Source organism: Mizuhopecten yessoensis, unplaced genomic scaffold (assembly GCF_002113885.1).
Source record: "Mizuhopecten yessoensis strain PY_sf001 unplaced genomic scaffold, ASM211388v2 scaffold11097, whole genome shotgun sequence".
Taxonomy (NCBI): Eukaryota; Metazoa; Mollusca; class Bivalvia; order Pectinida; family Pectinidae; genus Mizuhopecten; species Mizuhopecten yessoensis.
In genome coordinates, this window is record NW_018408878.1 from 131,615 (window position 1) to 151,408 (window position 19,794).

At 38.5% G+C, this 19,794-nt stretch overlaps 1 protein-coding gene across 4 annotated transcripts in view; it reads left to right on the plus strand.

Moving 5' to 3' along the window:
- Positions 1-19,794, plus strand: part of LOC110465679 — a 128,650-nt gene that overhangs the window by 23,225 nt on the left and 85,631 nt on the right. Inside the window, exon 1 of one of the 4 annotated variants that reach the window (XM_021521645.1) lies at positions 4,350-4,456. The exons of 1 other annotated variant lie outside the window; for it this stretch is intronic. The gene's annotated coding sequence lies outside the window, so the exon portion shown is untranslated. Of the gene's footprint in view, positions 1-4,349; positions 4,457-6,768; positions 7,495-17,336; positions 17,551-19,794 lie in introns of those variants that run through there. 2 more of the 4 variants (XM_021521646.1, XM_021521644.1) reach the window with 2 other exon arrangements.

The following is a 19,794-nucleotide window of genomic DNA, read 5'->3' on the forward strand; positions in this document are numbered from 1 at the left end:
GATTTGAGAGCTTAATGCACCGGGTTATTGATTTATTCATTAGACAAATCATTATATCCCACACAAACGACAGGGAAAGGATTTCACATTCAAGCTTAGTGATCTTTTACACAAAACTGTCCGGGATATAGGACCGGTGAGTGTCTAAATCAGAAAAGAAAAACCGGAGCTGAAGTACGGCACAAGTCCAACATCGTTTACACTTGTGTCAGGGCGGTGTAAATTAACAACTGACACGTCTATTATAAAAAATTCTGATATTGAACTTCCGCCGAAACACAAACAGATTACGATGTCAACACCGGAAGGGCGCCAACCGGGAAATAGCATCGTGCTGCATTTCAATTACAAACGTTAAAATTGCTGTGAGTGTCAAGTGATTGTTTGACCTAGATGTTGGTTTTAGTTTACTCATTCGATGTTTATCTTTTGTTAAGTTAAAGAGAATAATCCTCGTTCATGTGTTTTCGGAAGTTAAGATCAGTTACGTTGATTAGTGCATAATGAACGTTCACAAGGGATCAGTGTTTATTTTGAATGTTGAACTTCCGGTGTATCACATTCAATTTCAATATGAGCGAACCGGATATGCTTTTATCCCGTTAGTTATAGTTTCGAGCTTCAAACCGGAACTAACTGTGAACCCCTAAAGGGAATTTCGTATTTAAAACATGTATGTCCTGTGTTCTGAATTTAAGACAGATAAAGTTTGACTACATCCACCAGGCCGTTGTCGTCGCTGAAGAAGTCATATATGAAGCAGACGACCATATATCTTTGCAAGTCCAATATGTTAATCGGAAGTGTCTTGATGAAGGGCAAGTACGCGTGCGAAATCCACAGCACCACCCGACCACCCTAGCTAATGCATTGATGTCGAACTTTCACACAATATTGAATGTAAACTTCATACAATTCTAACATCTTAGATAAGCCGATAGCCCTATCAAATCGACATACACCTTGAGAAGTTCTGCTTTGGTGATGTTGTGATCGTGTACATAATGATACTTCAATCAACTGTTAGACAATGCACTACATCACACCCTAACTTAGCGGTTTATGGTAATAGATGTAGGACGCTCGTTAGAAGCTACAACGGTAGGGCGTTATATGCTAGCTTCTATATAATGCCAGTATCGGTGTAGCCTAACACGTGACTATAACAAAGGACGTACATGTCTTTCTAAATCCGGTGTTATTCTTACAGAAGGACAAAGGGTCCCGGACTTGGTTCCATCAACTAAATTGCCTTTTACACCTTTCTATCCTAGTCTATGTTCTACATGTACTTTGAGGTAGTAAACACGCCTGCTAAAGTTACTCATTATCGATACGCATTAAAGTTTTTCCGGAAGAGGAAACTGTTGTGTTTGTTGGGATGGACTTCCGTCAAAACAGGTTGTTTGATTTGCATTAAATCACGTGCTGCACTGTTACGCGATCTATACATTGTGTTAAATTTTCTTGTCTCTATTCCGTGACTCGGGAGAAAAATACTAATTCGTGACCTGGCTAGTTCCACTTTTGAATGAAATGATATTATGCCAAAAAGGAAACGCAAAGTTACATTTATGTTACTTCATCTCAAAAACGTTTGAACATTAAATATCATTTTGTCGTTATACTAAAGCATTTTCATCTGTCCAGACCACTCTGAAAAATTACTTTGAGAGGAAGTGTATCGATAAGTTAAGGCTACGGACTTGAAAATGCCCTACCGCCTAATATCGAGATCGAAATCGTTGGTTATCAATACCTAATGATCCGCCCTCGTAAATCGTTGGTTATCAATACCTAATGATCCACTCTCGTAAATTGTTGGCATCCTACATACTATTGTGCAATGAACTGAAGAGAAGGTATATTGCAAATAGTTTTACTGATTCCACCGCCATTTGAACACGTTATTCTGCATGTAACGACGTTTTCACAATTCGGCAAAGAGAATAAATTGGGATTTAAGGCAGGTCGTGTCGGGATAGGGTGGGGGTTGATGGTGAAGCGGATTATTTGATGGCTTGATGCTACTGGTCGCTAAAATGACTGCAAACCCTATTTGTTGAGGTAAACGTGATCCTAATAATGGCCCTCAGGTCAACATTCCCCTTTGGCGAAATTTGCTTCAAACTGTTGGAAAGTTGGTTGACACAAATACAATTAGGACCAACAATGGTTCATGCAGTTGTCCTGGTCGTCCAAAAACAAATTTGCTTAAGTGTCTATCGTATATTGTTGCCTTGAAGTCGCGTCGGCACGCACGCGCGGGTTACCACTGTGTGGACAATCGGTAGGTAGTGTTGCCCATTGCATGAGGATGAAGCAGCATGATGTCTGCGTTTTACCATTACCCTGCAAGACGTATATTAAAGTTTTTGTTTTCATTATAACGTCACTATAACAAAAGTGTGCGTATCATCGATGACTACAGATACATCAGTAACAAGATTTAAATGTTAAAAGCACAAATATGACAAAGCATTTTCGCATATAAATACCCGACTGAAGACGATGTTCTTATTCGTGTAAACCCACAGATTGTAGATTTTGTCTCTACTCGTGTAAAATATGCTATTGGCTCTCATGTCCCTAGTCGTGTAAAACATGCTTCTGTCTCTCATGTCCCTAGTCTTGTAAAAATTGCTACTGTCTGTCATGTTTCTAGTCGTGTAAAACATGCTACTGTCTCTCATGTCCCTAGTCGTGTAAAACATGCTTCTGTCTCTCATGTCCCTAGTCTTGTAAAAATTGCTACTGTCTGTCATGTCCTTAGTCGTGTAAAATATGCTACTGTTTCTCATGTCCCTAGTCGTGTAAAACATGCTACTGGCTCTCATGTCCCTAGCCGTGTAAAACATGCTACTGTCTCTCATGTCCCTAGTCGTGTAAAAGGTGCTACTGTCTCTCATGTCCCTAGTCGTGTAAAACGTGCTGCTGTCTCTCATGTCCCTAGTCTTGTAAAAATTGCTACTGTCTTTCATGTTTCTACTCGTGTAAAACATGCTACTGTCTCTCATGTCCCTAGTCGTGTAAATATGCTACTGTTTCTCATGTCCCTAGTCGTGTAAAACATGCTACTGTCTCTCAAGTCCCTTGTCGTGTAAAACATGCTACTGTCTCTCAAGTCCCTAGTCGTGTAAAACATGCTACTGTCTCTCAAGTCCCTAGTCGTGTTAAAATGCTTCTCTCATGTCCCTAGTCTTGTAAAACATGCTACTGTCTGGCATGTCCCTACTCGTGTAAAACATGCCACTGTGTCTCATGTCCCTAGTCGTGTAAAACATGCTTATCTCATGTCCCTAGTCGTGTAAAACGTGTTACTGTCTGGCATGTCCCTAGTCGTGTAAAACATGCTACTGTCTCTCATGTCCCTAGCCGTGTAAAACATGCTACTGTCTCTCATGTTCCTAGTCTTGCAACACATGCTACTGTCTCGCATGTCCCTAGTCGTGTAAAACATGCCACTGTCACTCAAGTTCCTAGTCGTGTAAAACGTGCTACTGTCTGTCATGTTCCTAGTCGGGTAAAACATGCCACTGTCTCTCATGTCCCTAGTCTTTCAAAACATGCTACTGTCTATCATGTCCCTAGTCTTGCAAAACATGCTACTGTCTCTCATGTCCCTAGTCTTGCAAAACGTGCTACTGTTTCTCAAGTATCTAGTCTTGTAAAACATGCTACTGTCTCTCATGTCCCCAGTCGTGTACAACATGCTTCTCTCATGTCCCTAGTCTTGTAAAACATGTTACTGTCTGGCATGTCCCTACTCGTGTAAAACATGCTTCTCTCATGTCCCTAGTCTTGTAAAACATGCTACTGTCTCTCATGTCCCTAGTCGTGTAAAACACGTTACTGTTTGTCGCGTGCCTACTCGTGTAAAGTATCCGACTTAAGACCATGTCCCCACTCGTGTAAACATGAAAACAGTTGATCATATCCCAACTCGAGTAAAATATGTGTAAAACATTTAAGAGTAGTCTATGTTCATGTAGTCCGGGTCCCTAGTCATTCCCAAGGTGAATCCAGCAGATTTTCAAACAGAAAATAAAACAAAATAAAAAACACTGCTTGTTGCACCCTCTTGTCCCCCTACCACGACCCTGCCCTAAACCCGCTCCTAAATTAATCCGGCTCTCCGAACAAGGGCTAGCTACACCCTGTTATGAACACGCTCAACTGTTGGCCGGGTCGGTTGCTCGTGTAAGCACATGGCTGTAGGCCTGATCCTCCATAATGGTGTTGAAGACACGTGCAATAATTCAATGTCTCTCATTATCTCTGACTGGTGATGCAATAGATCACGTTATAAAGCGTCTATGAGACCGCATTGAATCGAATGGAGCTGAACATGCAACTCGCACAAAGGAACTGTTATCCACGCATGGACAGTTAATACGTTACAAACGTTTTACAGACCCTTGGTAGAGGAGGAACTATTACAGAAATACCAACCGCGGTAAGTTGAAGGCTAATAAACTTTGATTTGTTAATGACTTATCGACACAAAATATTTATCGTCCAAGTGCTTGTTTTACTGAAAATTCATCAAACGTAGGTAATGCTGTTCATAGCTTCATCGTTCAAAATTTGTCTTTATAACATACATGTAGATCTAGTATTTGCTTATGATATTGACTTTTAGTGGCCTTTTACGTATTTTGTCGTATGTGTTAGCTATGTTTCCATTTAATATTAGGTAACAGACAATGTTTAAACAAATCTACATTTTTTTTTTAAATCTGGAAAAACATAGCAAAAATGATAAAAAAAAAAAAAAACCCAGCAGACATGTGCGCTACGTTGTCTGGGTAACGTTATGGAGGAAAAATGTCCGCTGGCAATGTTCTTTAAAGAAATGTGAATTATAATGCAATGTTTTACGAGGCACGGTGGTCTAGTGGTAGGACGCCGGGCTCGTGACCTAAGGGTTGCGGGTTCGAGTCGCGGCACTGCGTTGTACTTTTGAGCAAGCTACTTTACTCCGCTTGTTCCGGTCTACTCAGCTGTAAATGAGTACGTGATTGGGCATTGCTAGAATTATAGAATGCTAGCTGTGAGCGCCGAAATGGCAGCACCGGCTGTATGCTCCCCATGGAGTTGAGAAAGATATTGACTGGTTGCAACGGCCCTATAACTACGGATACTAATTTGTGAACCGCTTTGAGACGACCTACGAACTAGGTTGTGATAATTATTATAATTATTTTAATCAGGATAGTTGGAAATATTCACTTTTATCAACAGATATCGGTTACCATGTTGATATTGTGAAAGGTCAAGGTTAATCAACAGACAACGTATGTTGCTGGAGTCATATTGCGAAAGGTCAAACTTGATGAGCAGACGTCTGTATCTTACCGGTCGTTTCTATCGTTGTTGGTCTAGCAACAGTAAAGTCGTACAAGTCGAGACAACAACAATATAGGGACACTAACAGCGCCCAATATAAAATTTTAAATGAATAAAAAGCGTACAGCCGACAGAATGGTCAATGATTTTAGAAGTATTTTTAAAATGTTCATATCTTATGTTATAGACCAACTTTACGCAAATAACCAAACATCCTAGACAAACGAGTAATGTTTTAACGCAAAGCACGTGATAATAATTGTCTCGAACCTGTTGAATTTTTTCATCTGGGATCATTTTGTGATTTATGATTATAATTATGTTCTTAACATGAAAGGCAAGTTGGCTCACCGAAGACAGTATACATGCGTTAATTACAATATGTACATCTATAATCTGTATGAAGCCGTGAGAAATCGACCTTCTCTCAATGTTTTTCCCTATCAATTGTTTGCGGATTAAAAACATGAAACATAAATTTGATCCAATATATTTAGGCTTATTGCCTAGATTACGTTACATGTAATGACACGGTTGATCAATGGATCTCGCTACACTACCAATGATACCCCATTAAAGGTCAAATTTGATAAACACATTTTGTATCACATCATGAAAGGTTACAGCTCACCTACAAATCGTGCTACATAGCCAATGTTACATCATTAAACGTCAAAGTTGATAAATAAATCTTGAGATATTGCCGGGGTTACACCATTAAAGGTCAAAGTTCATCAATAAATCTCGTCGAATTGCAAATGTTACATCATTAAAGGTCAAAGCTGATTAATGAATCTCTTCATGTAGCAAAGGTTGCGTGAATAAAAAAAGATCAAAGTTCACCAATTAATCTCTTCATATTGCCAATGTTACACCATGAAAGGTCAAAACTGATCAATACATCTCGCAATGTAGGGAAGGTTAGGCGATTGAAGATCAAAGCTGATCGATAGATACCGTCTTGTTTTTCACCCCATATTCGTAACCTCCGGTTGATGTAAACGCCGTAGTTAAATGGCAGATTACATACAATCAAAATCCACTCGTCAAAGAGTGCAATGGGTGGGTTGTGGATAAGAACCTCTGAGAGTAACGTAGCCACTATTTGTTGCGGCAGAATGGGAGCAGGTCGCTAAACTGTAGCTAGGGACGCTCATAGTGTTGCATGCACATTAAAGCTACGATCGAATTCTGGTACACGTGTGAGGCGAGAGGAGACGTGACTAGGGAGGAGAAACACGTGCGCACGTAGGCTATTTTTGATGCGGTGTCCTCTCATTGGATGGCTACATTTCAGCATCATTTTTTTTTATGAAAATCTGTCCAATAGGGAACTGTTTATCTCTGGTCAATAGGATCAATAACGGTGTTATTCACACTAGGTAGCCTACATTGACGATTGTTATCACTGGATATTCAATATCTGTTTCTGTTATTGTTTCAAGGACTTCTATTTCAAATTAGTTCATAAATTAAAGGTGCAAGTGTAAGCTGACATTTTCAATTAATTATTTAGCTTTTTTATTTATCGTTTTTTTGTTGTTCCTATGAGTGTCCAATTACTTGACATGAACGGAGTTATTCCTCGGGCAATGTCATAAGGAAGTCGTAGAAACAGGAAAGGGGCTATACAACCTTACATCTTTCCCGGAAATAGTTTCATAACACAGCCCTGGGATACACTTATCCTTGGAAATCGATCCGATAAGCACACAGACTTTGGATCAATTCCGGATAAACTATCGTCAAAATTCCAGTTATATTATTGTCATGGTAGGATACAATTTTGGATATACTTTTGTGTTCCAGGGATATGATTCCGAATAAACTATTGTCATAATTCCTGATATACTTTTACATCTGTGGACACAATTAAGGATATACCAGCATCCACCAAGGACACGATTTCCGATATAATCTCGTCATCCAAGGATAAATCATTGTCATCCACGGACATCATTCCGGATAAACTATCATTATCCTAGGACGTAATTCCGGATAAACTATCGTCATAATTCTTGATATACTACCATCGGTAGAGAAATTTCCGGATAATCTTTCGTCATCCAAGGAAATACTTTCGGATAAACTATCATCATCCACAGGAACAATTCCGGATACACTATCGTCATCCAGGAACACCAGGTAAGGAAATATGTACATGTCAGCGTTACTTATTAGTGACGTACCTGTGACTAGGTAGATGATTTTTTTTTGATGTTTATGATACCTTAAGCTCAGTCTTAAAATTGAATGCTTTCTCGTAAAGTCCTCAAAGAAGGAACCCTTAAATTCAGTTTGTCTGGGGAGAAGAGATTATTTTTTATATTTTAAATTAGGTTTCTTTAATTTGTTTACGCTTATTGATACGTTTTATAATATTGAAAAATCCTTATCTTTTTTAAGAATAAGTTGTTCACATTATTAAAAGATATGATATATCAGATTTTGTTTGTGTATAGAAAGTACATTTGGATGTAATGAGAAATCGTAAACAAAGCGCATCTTGCCAAACTTTAAAAAGATAGCTTCTCCTAATCTGGGAAATAAGTCAGTAGTCCATATATCACTCTACTAGCACCTTTTCATTGTAAACACTGTATGCATATTAATATATTTCAAATATGGACTATTTTTTCCTTAATTGCTTGGTTTTTTTCCTTACGTTTTCCCCTTGCTGTTGTATTGAAATACATCTACATTAACTATAACGGCCACAGATATCGGTTTCACGAGAAACTTGGATTAGACTTTTTTCTTTCAATTGAATGTGTTTGCCATGTCATTATTGTTTCAATCTACCAAGATGTATAAATAAGTACCAGCATGGTTCTATAGCCCTACCGTGGTAAACCGGTACCCTCCAGAGTTATATTTACCTGTTTCGTCGCCTAACACCATGCAAAAAGTTTCAATGGGTCTGCTTACTGACAAAATAGCAAAAGTATTGACAGTGTGTTACAAGCAATATAAACGCTGTAAACAACATATATATTTACCCTGATATAATGCCACTTTAAACCAACATATAGATTTGCCCTGATATTATGCCACTTTAAACCAACATATCGAGTAACCCGGATATAATGCCACTTTAAACCAACATATAGATTTGCCCTGATATTATGCCACTTTAAACCAACATATATATTTACCCTGATATAATCCCACTTTAAACCAACATATAGATTTGCCCTGATATTATGCCACTTTAAACCAACATATAGATTTACCCCGGTTTAATGCCACTTTAAACCAACACATATATTTACCCCGATATAATGCCACCGAAAAACAACATATAGATTTACCCCGATAAAATGCCACTGAAAAATATCATATAAATTTACCCCGATATAATGCCACCGAAAAACAACATTTAGATTTACCTGGATATACTGTCGCTGAAAACAACCACATTGATTTATCCCCATTGTTTTTCAATTCTGATATGGATCCTTCCTATTTACACAATCTCAACAGTATGTTCTTTCTTCCTTTCGATAGTCCTTAAATGACCTTGGCTATTGATAGGGTGTAAAACTCTGTACAGTCAACATTGGATTTAGTTTTCCAAAAAATAGACCTAAATATATCGTAGGAAATATACCTCTGACACGCCAACATCATGATCTGCTATATGACAAGTGAAATTATACACAATATATGTAACCGAGTAAAGGTTTGGTTTCCTCTCACAAGGAACAGGAATAGCAACATTTTTTTTCCGGACATAATGTCATTGAATTCCTTGGTGATAAAAAAATGAAAAGATGTTAAATCAATAACACTCTGACGTCACGAAAATTATCTTTGCATTAATGTCATTGACCCCGTAACGCTTACGTTGCAAACATGATTCAATCTGGTTTCCAAATAGATAATTAAAGTATTTATTTATGTACATGGACATGTTGTTAATGAATAGTTCCNGGGATTGCCCATGAAATTTGGGAATCCAGGCATTTGATTATTGCCTTGATTGTTTCCTCCCTGATTGGATCCTTGCATTCCATTCATCCCCGGCATACCATTCATCCCCGGCATGCCATTAATTCCTGGCATGCCGTTCATCCCTGGCATGCTATTCATTCCTGGCATGCTGTTCATCCCTGGCATTCCAAACCCCCCCACCCCCGCAAAAAAACACACCCCAACATTGTTTAAAAGTTACGTAAAATTTCTGAATCACAGATCAACTTTGTTTTTTTATTACTTTCGGAGAATATTCAGTACAGCATCACAATGTTCGCTATTAAGATGTGGTCTGTGTGGTGTATGGTATAATTCTGTTAGAGCGGTCATGAATATGCTTTGACGAGACTGAAAGTTGGAACGTTCAACATATACATGTATGGACGAGATTTTTCACCACTGAACTATCTCAATAACAAGATGATTAAGTCTTAAATTGGATGACTATACAGATTTTCATGGCGGCGGACAAGCTCATACATGACGTCATCTAATTGAGGATCATGACGTCATTCTATAGTCTTCAATGTGACGCCAATTTTTAAAATTTCAGATAATATCATAAGACTTTTTCATGTTGACGTGTGTAGTACAGCAGGTAAAAGATCACTCGAGGGTTTTTCAAATTTGGTAAAACCCGAAGTTCGTCGAGGGAATTCCTCCAGTCAAAGAATCCCGAACGGTTAAAATGATTTTATCAATCTCAGGCGATGATTCTACATGTTTCACATTCAATCAACGGAGGCGTAATATAAAGTGAGGTCGGATAGTTAAAAATCTTAGGTATTTCATTTCATCGTAGTTTACAAGTATCCCGTCGCGGGGGCCTCAATTAATTATGACCTCTGATTAGCTAAAATAACGTATGAATGCTTATGTGTTAACTTTAGTCCGTAATAGTTAAAACAAGTTCCAAGATATAGATTACACTTCATAGCTGATATTGTGTGTAAAATAACATCAAAACGATACATTTGACGACGAGCGAGAGGTGTGAATCTCTTGCGTTTTAATGTCAGGATGCATACATCGACGTGTGCTTTTTGCGTTAAATGTCACGTAAAGGTGCCAGCACATCGAACTAGATACAAGAAATAGCAATTGATATCATGTGGACTATCCCTTTCTGAGGTGTAAAAAGCTCTTTCCTCAAACACTTTCCCAGTTTTGCTTGTGAAAAGATAAATCTGTCTGGATCACTGATAGCACGCGCTATTACGTCACAGACAACGCCATTGGTGATGGCTCGGTGCGTTAGGTTCACCACTACAAGTTAGAGAAGAGAAATAATAAATCACACCATTGTGATGAAAACACAGAATATTAACCATAAAGATAAGATTTTGTCAGTGCATCACTTGTTTAACAGTGTTCCCTGTAGATGACACTAAATAATATAAACTTTATTCATTTTACCACAATTATGAAACAATCTGTTTTGACTAATATTAATCACTGTTGTAAGCTGGGATGTAAGCGCGGGGGGTGGGGGTCTTAATTTGAGAGGAAACCAGGGTACCCGGAGAAACAACAGCGGTCGGTCAGGTGATCCAATACCTTTTCATTTCTATTTGGGAATCGAACCCCGGTCACTTTGGTGAAAGGCACGTGCGATATCCACTGCGCCAACCAACCACCCATCGGAACGCGAAAACATAGCACAAATTTATAATGTCTACAATTGCATTTGTCAACTACATATATTCGCCATTATTTTTACCACATATATGATTTCATTAACGTGATATTAATATGTTATTTAACGTTTTCTCACTAAGGATCCCTGTTCCACTGAATTGGCCTTTTTGTAAATACCGTAACCTCCCCTTCTCTTCCGTTTGGAGGCACGATAGTCTAGTGGTAGGACGCCGGGCTTGTGACCGAAGGGTTGCGTGTTCGACTCTCGTCACGGCACTGTGTTGTATCTTGTTCCAGTCTACTCAGTTGTAAATGAGTACGTAGTTGGTTAGTGCTAGAATTGTAGAATGCTAGCTGTGAGCGCCGAAATGGCAGCACCGGTTGTATGCTCCCCAGGGAGTTGAGAAAGATATTGGCTGGTTGCAAAGGCCCTTTAACCACGGATAATAATTTGTGAAACGCTTTGAGACGACCTACGAGCTAGGTTGTGATAAAGCGGTATAGAAGAACCTCGAACTATTATTATTATTATCATAACTATAAAACAACTATACCAGGACACTTCTGTTGACCAGGTAGCTCAGTGGATTAGAGAGATAAATTGTTACACTGTGCGAAACCTCAGGGCCCCAAACCTTGCAGCACCATGTATGGGATAAACAAGAGCAATAGTATAGCAATCTGATGTTCGAATCCCGATCAAATAAAATATAACCAAAACACTGTCCTGAGTGTTGAAATTCAACACTCAGAACAGTGTTTTGGTTATATTTTGCTCATTTAATCTTCATTTCTTTTAATGAATGTCTCCAAAGTTTTTTTATTTTTCGAAATGGTTTACAAAACCTAAAAACATTCAGGAAAAATTTGTCTAAGCTTAGGAAGTGGTAAGTTGATCCTGTATAAACATCGTAATGAGATTTATAGTCGATTAATTAATGGTTTTTAATTTCAAAATTTCCATTTTAAACAGATACACATAGCTTACATAACTAAGTCCCCAAAACGAAGTAAGGGACTTGGTTTATTGGTTTTACTCCGTTCCTTCTTCTTCTTCCTCTTCTTCTTTTCTTCTTCTTCTTCTTCTTCTTCTTCTTCTTCTTCTTCTTCTTCTTTTTCCGCCGTAAAATTTTGTCCGCGTGTTTTCTCAGAAACTGTTAGTTGGATTCCAATGAAACTGTACATGAGTAATGGGGAATATGCATAACTCATTTGTCTTCGGAGCCGTGCATCCAACATGGACGCCATGGCCACTGATTGGTCGAAATTAAATATTGGTCGATTTTGCTAAAATGTCATATGTAGGTCTAGCTTGGCACTGCGATCATAACTGCTGGGGTTTGGGGGACTTCTGCAATGACCCCCCGCCCCCCNNNNCCCCCCCCCTTTCAATTAGTACTTGTTACGTATATACACGAGGATCCACATAGCTCACTACCTAACATAACAGTGTTTACCATTGCATGGCAATGCCATTGTGTTGCCGTTCGGAAGTCAGGAGGCAATCAAATGATGCCATATAAACTTCATATTAGATTCAGATATCAAACAAGTCATAGAAGAAGCGATTAACACTTTGAATTGAAATTAATTTAGGGATTTATGATGTTAAGAATACATTTAAACAATTTCATATCGAGCGAATTGCTCTCTGCTAAACATGGCTGCTTGATTAAATTTAGCCTGGGTTAAAAGAAACTATTTACAGTTTTCACTTAATTGGAACACGTGTACAACAGAGGTGTGATCCTTGGTCCTCGATAAAGATTAAAGACATCTTTACGTACTTATCTGGTGATGCACATATCTTTAGAAGACGAAAGGTGAACTTTTACGCACACGTGTTTTTTTTTACATTTCCTGAATCTGCTTACATTTGTAAAAGTATACAGTATTTGCTATGCGTTTATTTAAAAATTATGAATCATGTTTACATTGCGTTTCCTCCTGAGCACTTTATATCCTGTGAAACAGGTCGTTCAGGCGGGAACGTGTCCGCCTTTCAAAAAATATCAACAGTTTTAATCTCTCGGCATACTCTTAAATGTTATCATGACCGAGACACATTTGACGTAACAGAGTTTATTTAAATGGGTAACTCTGATGACTCAGACTGGCTATCGAATTTAGGAATGAAAAAAGACACATTCGTTAGACTTAGACGTACAAATCTAAACCCTCAACCTCATTATCTCACCTCCAACTCCGAAACAAGAATTACTGGATGAGAAAGTGTCGATTACCATGAACTGGATTTAATCGAGAGGGATCCGTGTGTCATATTTATTTGATTATCTTTCGCGTTCTTCCTGATCATGTGTTTGACTAATTGACTATCATTTTCAACGTTGCAGATGGTAATCACATTTTAAGAAAACAGCCAAGCCCATAAAAGAAATTTTAATGACCCTTTTCAGTTATCTCCAGTAGTTGCCTGTACGTGTTTTCCAGGGAATGAACGCAAAATCTACACACTTTTATGTCTTCTAGAGCCCCCTTTAGTCTCTGTATTTCCATATCATCTTATATAATCTGCTCTCCCATAATGGCCAAAACTATCCCCTCCAATTATAATTCCCTGCTGAGCAACGCCATCCTCCATTCATTTTCCATTTTTGTTTTTTGCCATCAACTGATTCCATCCGAATAGAACTTTACCAAATGATGACGGACGGTACCTCTTTAAAATAGCAATGATGCAATCTTTTCGGTACTTAAGAAAGTTTATTGCTGTGGTATACACATTGTTCGACTAAAATTGCATATAATTTCGTACAGGATATTCTTTTATATAGCGGTATTCACGCCAAAATTTAAACACACTTTTGTTTTACATGTCAACTTGTGCAAATATCGAGGTACATTGTATGACCGCAAGAGACCTAGCAGAGTCCGAGGAGGCAGATGTTTAAACGCGTTTTAAAATTGTTTGAAAATCCACAATTAACCAGATACAAAGATGATGATATCACTTTAAAATAGGATCTCTGATTTCCTCGGCATTGTAAGTATTACATTATTTACGTGGACAGTGTTACATGCATTGCATTGGTCTACCGTTTCAAAAACCGATATGCGAGTCGTTTTTGATATCTTGTTATCGGAAGTATGATCAATTCGTTGTGTAGGTTTCTACAGACATCAGGACGAGCTCTATTATCTCTCGGGAATCCATATTTCAATCGCCTTCCGGGATAGATGAACATGAAATGTAGACAGGTTTCCGGCATAAACCGAATACACTAAGAACATTATGGAAAATATATAGCAGTTGGAAACCAGATACACAAGTCTTTATCTTTCGGTCTTTAAGGATTCTCATACCACTGCCAAACACTGTAGCTACGCATTGGAACCTGTCTATACTGGCATAACTATACATTTGATAAATCATTTCTTAAGATAAAACAGACCTTACTGGGACGTTTAAAAAAAAAATATATAATGAAAGACGAATATATTATCATCAACAACAGTGTTCAGAGTGTTAAAATTAAGCCGGGGCTAGATCGGGATTGGAACTATCCATTGGAAACTGTCTTTATCGTTATGTTTTTACCTTTGATAAATCATTTCTTAAGAAAAACAGACCCTCCCTCCGTCCAGTATAAAAATGAATATAAAAATAAAATGAAACTACATTATAACTAACAGCAGTGTTTAGAGTGTAAACATTAAACGGGGCTGGATCGGGATTTGAATCTTATGACTTCAGAATAGTATACTGTCGCTGTAATCGATTGAGCCACATAGTAAACGGTAGTGTCTTAGACAACTGTGATACAGTTTTATTCAAACGGACAGGGATCCTTAGAGGCATGGTAGTCTAGTGATAGGACGCCGGGCTCGTGACCGAAGGTTGCGGGTTCGAGTCACGGCACGGCACTGTATTGTATCTTTGAGCAAGATACCTTACTCCGCTTGTTCCAGTCTACTCAGCTGTAAATGAGTACGTGGTTGGGAAGTGCTAGAGTTGTATAATGCTAGCTGTGAGCGCCGAAATGGCAGCACCGGCTGTATGCTCCCCAGGGAGTGGAGCAAGATATTGGCTGGTTGCAAAGGCCCTATAGCCACGGATGATAATTTGCTTTGAGAAGACCTCCAAACTAGTTTGTGATAAAACGGTTTATAACAACCTTGACTAATTATCATTATTAATTAAACAGGTTTACAATATATTCGTTCTCAATTGCCGCGTGGCTGTTTTTAGTTTTATCAACCCCATAATAGTAGATCTTCATACATTTGTTTTATATTATATATTATCAAAAATAAAGTTATATTATAAAATGATCGGTTTGTCTCGTTGCCTTTGCATATTTTGTATGAATGGCCGAATAATAAACACGGGCAAATATTACATAAAGTGTACCAATCGTAACAGATATGTATCTTGTTTTATTCTTAAAATCGTTTTCCTGAATGCAGGATTTTATATTGTGTAGTTATAGTATGAATGTTAAAGGCAATCTTCTCATGTAACATGAACAAAGTATGGATATTCACCGCCGCAACCGCCGACCGCAACCGCCATTGCCGACATCACAATAGTCCAAGGATGTATGAAAGGGACTATTTGATGAAGTTGGTTTCTTTGTTTAACAAAGTTATAAAGCGCTTTAATTAGTACAACGAATAACGCACCTATTTAAATGTTGAGTGGTCGATGCGGAAAGGCAACATAAGTAAATATCGCTGCACCATATGATAATTTCTTTATAAGAATCATTTATGGTACAACAGAGCAGCAGAACGGAAATCTCTTTATCGTCCGCTACTCTTTATTGACAATTTATGCCGAGATATGGGGAATAGTAGTGATTATCCTCGGGTCATAAATTGTTAAGCAAAAATATTAATCGTAAGGCTATGATGTATATTGGCTCACTTCTTGTGAATAACCATACATTTACAGCTTCCAAGCCGCAGTATGAAAGTAGATTTCAACATTGATCTTTTCATTTTATTGGTACGCATGTATAAGTATGTATCCGAAATTGATAAACGATAACATATTCTAATGAGATTTCCGTCATCATCATCATCAGCAGCAGCAGCAGCAGCAGCATCATCATCATCATCATCATCACCACCAGCACCATCACAATGCTATTGCAATATTAACCGCCGCCACCACCAGAAACAGCCACCTACAACACTACTATTACCTATACCATTCATTATCACCAACACCACAAGAACAGCAATAATCAACACCACCACATATACCCTTTATCATCGCCGACACTACACCAAAACAGCAACAACCACTACTTAGTCACCACCACAATATCACTGCATAAACTAATGATACCACGAACCTGTGCAATACTATCACATCCTGCAAATAATGCAAACGCCCACCATTACCATCACATTTACCGCCGTCGCCACTGCAACCATCACCACCAGCACGACAACAACATTCACCAGCAGTACACCGCAACCGACACCACTAGCACGATAAAAACATTCGCCAGCACGACAACGCAACCGACACCACTAGCACGACAAAAACATTCACTACCATCACACCGCAACCGACACCACCAGCACGACAAACACATTCACTACTACCCCACCGCAACCGACACCACTAGCACGACAAAAACATTCACTACCACCACACCGCAACCGACACCACTAGCTCGACAACAGCATTCACCAGCACGACACCACAACCGACACCACCAGCACGACAAAAACATTCACAAGCACGACACCGCAACCGACACCACAAGCACGACAAAAAAGCCACTACCAACACCAACATTATATACACATTAATTACGGCCACCACCATACCGCAACCGACACCACCAGCACGACAAAAACATTCACCAGCACGACACCGCAACCGACACCACCAGCACGACACCGCAACCGACACCACCAGCACGACACCGCAACCGACACCACCAGCACGATAACAAAGCCACTACCAACACCACCATTATAAATACCTTCATTATAACCACCACCAAACCATAATAGACAGCACTAGCAAGACAAAATAAGCCACCACCAACACCAGCACAATAGCACTGCATAAAATATTGATACCATGAATTCACACAATACTAACACACCCACATATAACGTAAACGCCCACCACCACCATATACAATACAACTAGCAAGCCTTTACCACTATCAAATTAATTAGGGCTAGAAAACATATCCCTTTATCAATTACCATGGATCAACAGACACAGGATGTCCTGAATTCGAGGATAGGACATTAATTTCCTCGGGGACAGATTCAGTTGTTCTGTTAAAATTCTTCCCTAACACACTCCCATTAATAATAAATCGACAAGTCGGTTGTTTTAAATATACACTATCACAGTATCAGTAACACAGTGTGTTCAGCTCTCGACTGGAATGGTGTTCGTGCTCTAATACGGAGAAACGGGAGAAAACACCAGCAAACTATTTTGATTTTAAATTACCAAACATATCAGGGAACGGAAGTGCGTCGTTGGATTACGATTCCGGTGGAAATAGGATTTATATTTAGTGCTACATGTGTAAGGGTTGATATCAAATAACACTCTCTTCGGGTCATAGTTTTGCACTTCGATAAAAGGTAAGTTAATAGTTTGTTTACTTTAGAATGGTTAGGCAATGTCAATGTCCGCAAAAATAACGCTTCTCATTTGTATGTGTTTACTATTTATTTCTTGTTAAACCTGTGATTTGTATTGTATCTTTCTCTTTCTCTGTCTTTTATCCTCACATATTTCCATCTTCTACTTTTTTTCTCATCCAATATGTATTAATGGTGTGTTTCATAGCTATTGTTTTTGCGAACAAATATCATAACAAAAGCATTCTTGGTTTAAGCCCGAGGTTCCATTCATACAAGCCTTCCTTTGCTTTGATATAGTTTCATATACTTGCAATAGACCTTCGAATACCTACTAAGAATTTACGACATTAAATTTCCCTGCATGTTTGCGTAAAATCAATTCACCTGCTGGGATATATTTATCGTTAGACGGTGAACTCTACAAGTGGGAGTTTTCGTCTTTGTTCTCTTTATTTGAAGAAATCTAAATTGAACATTGAAACAGTTCATGAAGCAGGCTTACATTTTTACCATATTTCTAAACCGGTGTAGTTATAATATCAGTGTCAATATTCATTAAACCATTCGCATGCTCTAACTCAGATTCTGTGTTCAAGATCAATATCCTGTTTCCGTGATAAAGTAATAAAATAATCATATTTTGTCAATATGGAAGAATTTTGGAGAATCGTAAAGCCGAATACTGGCTATTGGAGGCACGATGATCTAGTGGTAGGACGCCGAGCAAGATACTTTACTCCGCTTGTTCCAGTCTACTCAGCTGTAAATGATTACGTGGTTGAACAGTGCTAGAATTGTTGCATGCTAGCTGTTAGCGCCGAAATGGTAGCTCCGGCTGTTACTCCCCAGGGAGTTGAGTAAGGTATTGGCTGGTTGAAAAGCCCTATAACAACAGATAATAATATGTGAACCGCTCTAAGACGACTTACGAACTAGGTTGTGATAAAGCGGTATATAAGAACTTCGAATTATTATTATTATTATAAATACTGTTTTCAATATTTACACTTGACTTCTTAAACTTGTTATAAGATATTGAAGGAAGCTGGCATGATCACAGAATTCATGCTTGAGGATGAGAATGGTTTCATGAATACGGACCCAGGGTTACGTCCGTTTGCATCATAGCATACCTTTTGTGGACCTGTTGTTATCTATTTGTGTGTCTTAAACTGCACTCGACGATGAAACCATTGTGATCCTGAAGAGTTTGGCAACATAAGACTATTTGTATATTTCGATCAAATGTGAAATAAGTCAAGGCCGGGTTGTTAAAATTGCCAGTTCTCCTTTAGGAATTGTTCTGTCTAAATCAATTAAGAATGCAATTCATTGCAAAGAAAACTTGAAACACGAAATGGATTTAAAAAAAGTACACATGATTTTATCGATGTCATTTGCAATTGTTTCAAGGACGAAATTAACATACAGAAAAAGGAGAACAAAAAAAACAATGATTCATCTCTTGCTAATTGAGCAATGAATGGTCTTCTAACTTGGTAGTGGATTAAGCTGTCATTGATGCTGGTCTCTTGGTATTATAATAATTGCCACGCTGTTCATTGAGACCGAACCAACGAACCGCAGCAGATATTTAGTCATTCAGGTTTACATCCCATGCAAGTTCGGAGAAAATGTAGACCTGCTGCATCCCGTTGTATTCACAAAAGAGACGATTGATGTTAAACACCTAGCAGAATTGGCGATTTTCGTTTATATCATTTGTTAATTGGAAATTGGGGAAACGAAACATGAGATGCTGCTACCATCGCAACACTTGTAACCTCCGGCTTTCCTTTTATTTTCTACTTTTTTTTCTTTTTATCGGTGTCTTCCACGACTTTCGTCCTTGTATTGCCTAAGCTGTTACAAGGACTTGAAATCTTGACAAATATATCTTATACCAATTGACGGACCCATGTCATTAATCCTAGAAATAATACTTAGATGTGTTAAGGTCGGAGTTCTGAATATATTTGCATTTTTAAACGTGTTTAGAAGTGTTCTCTGTTCCTCTGGTATTTCTACCGTATACCAGGAAACGTTCGCCCAGTCAGACTTTCGCCTCTCGTTCATGTTATAAAGGTTCGTCCACTGTTAACTGCGCCCTTAACAATCACTTTCTTTGAAGATGATGTTGTTTATTTATATTTGCTGTAATGATATTTTCGCCACCATTACGTCTTTTCGTATTGCAGAGTTATCTTCTCTTGTGAGCAGGTATTGAGTGTTACGTCATTC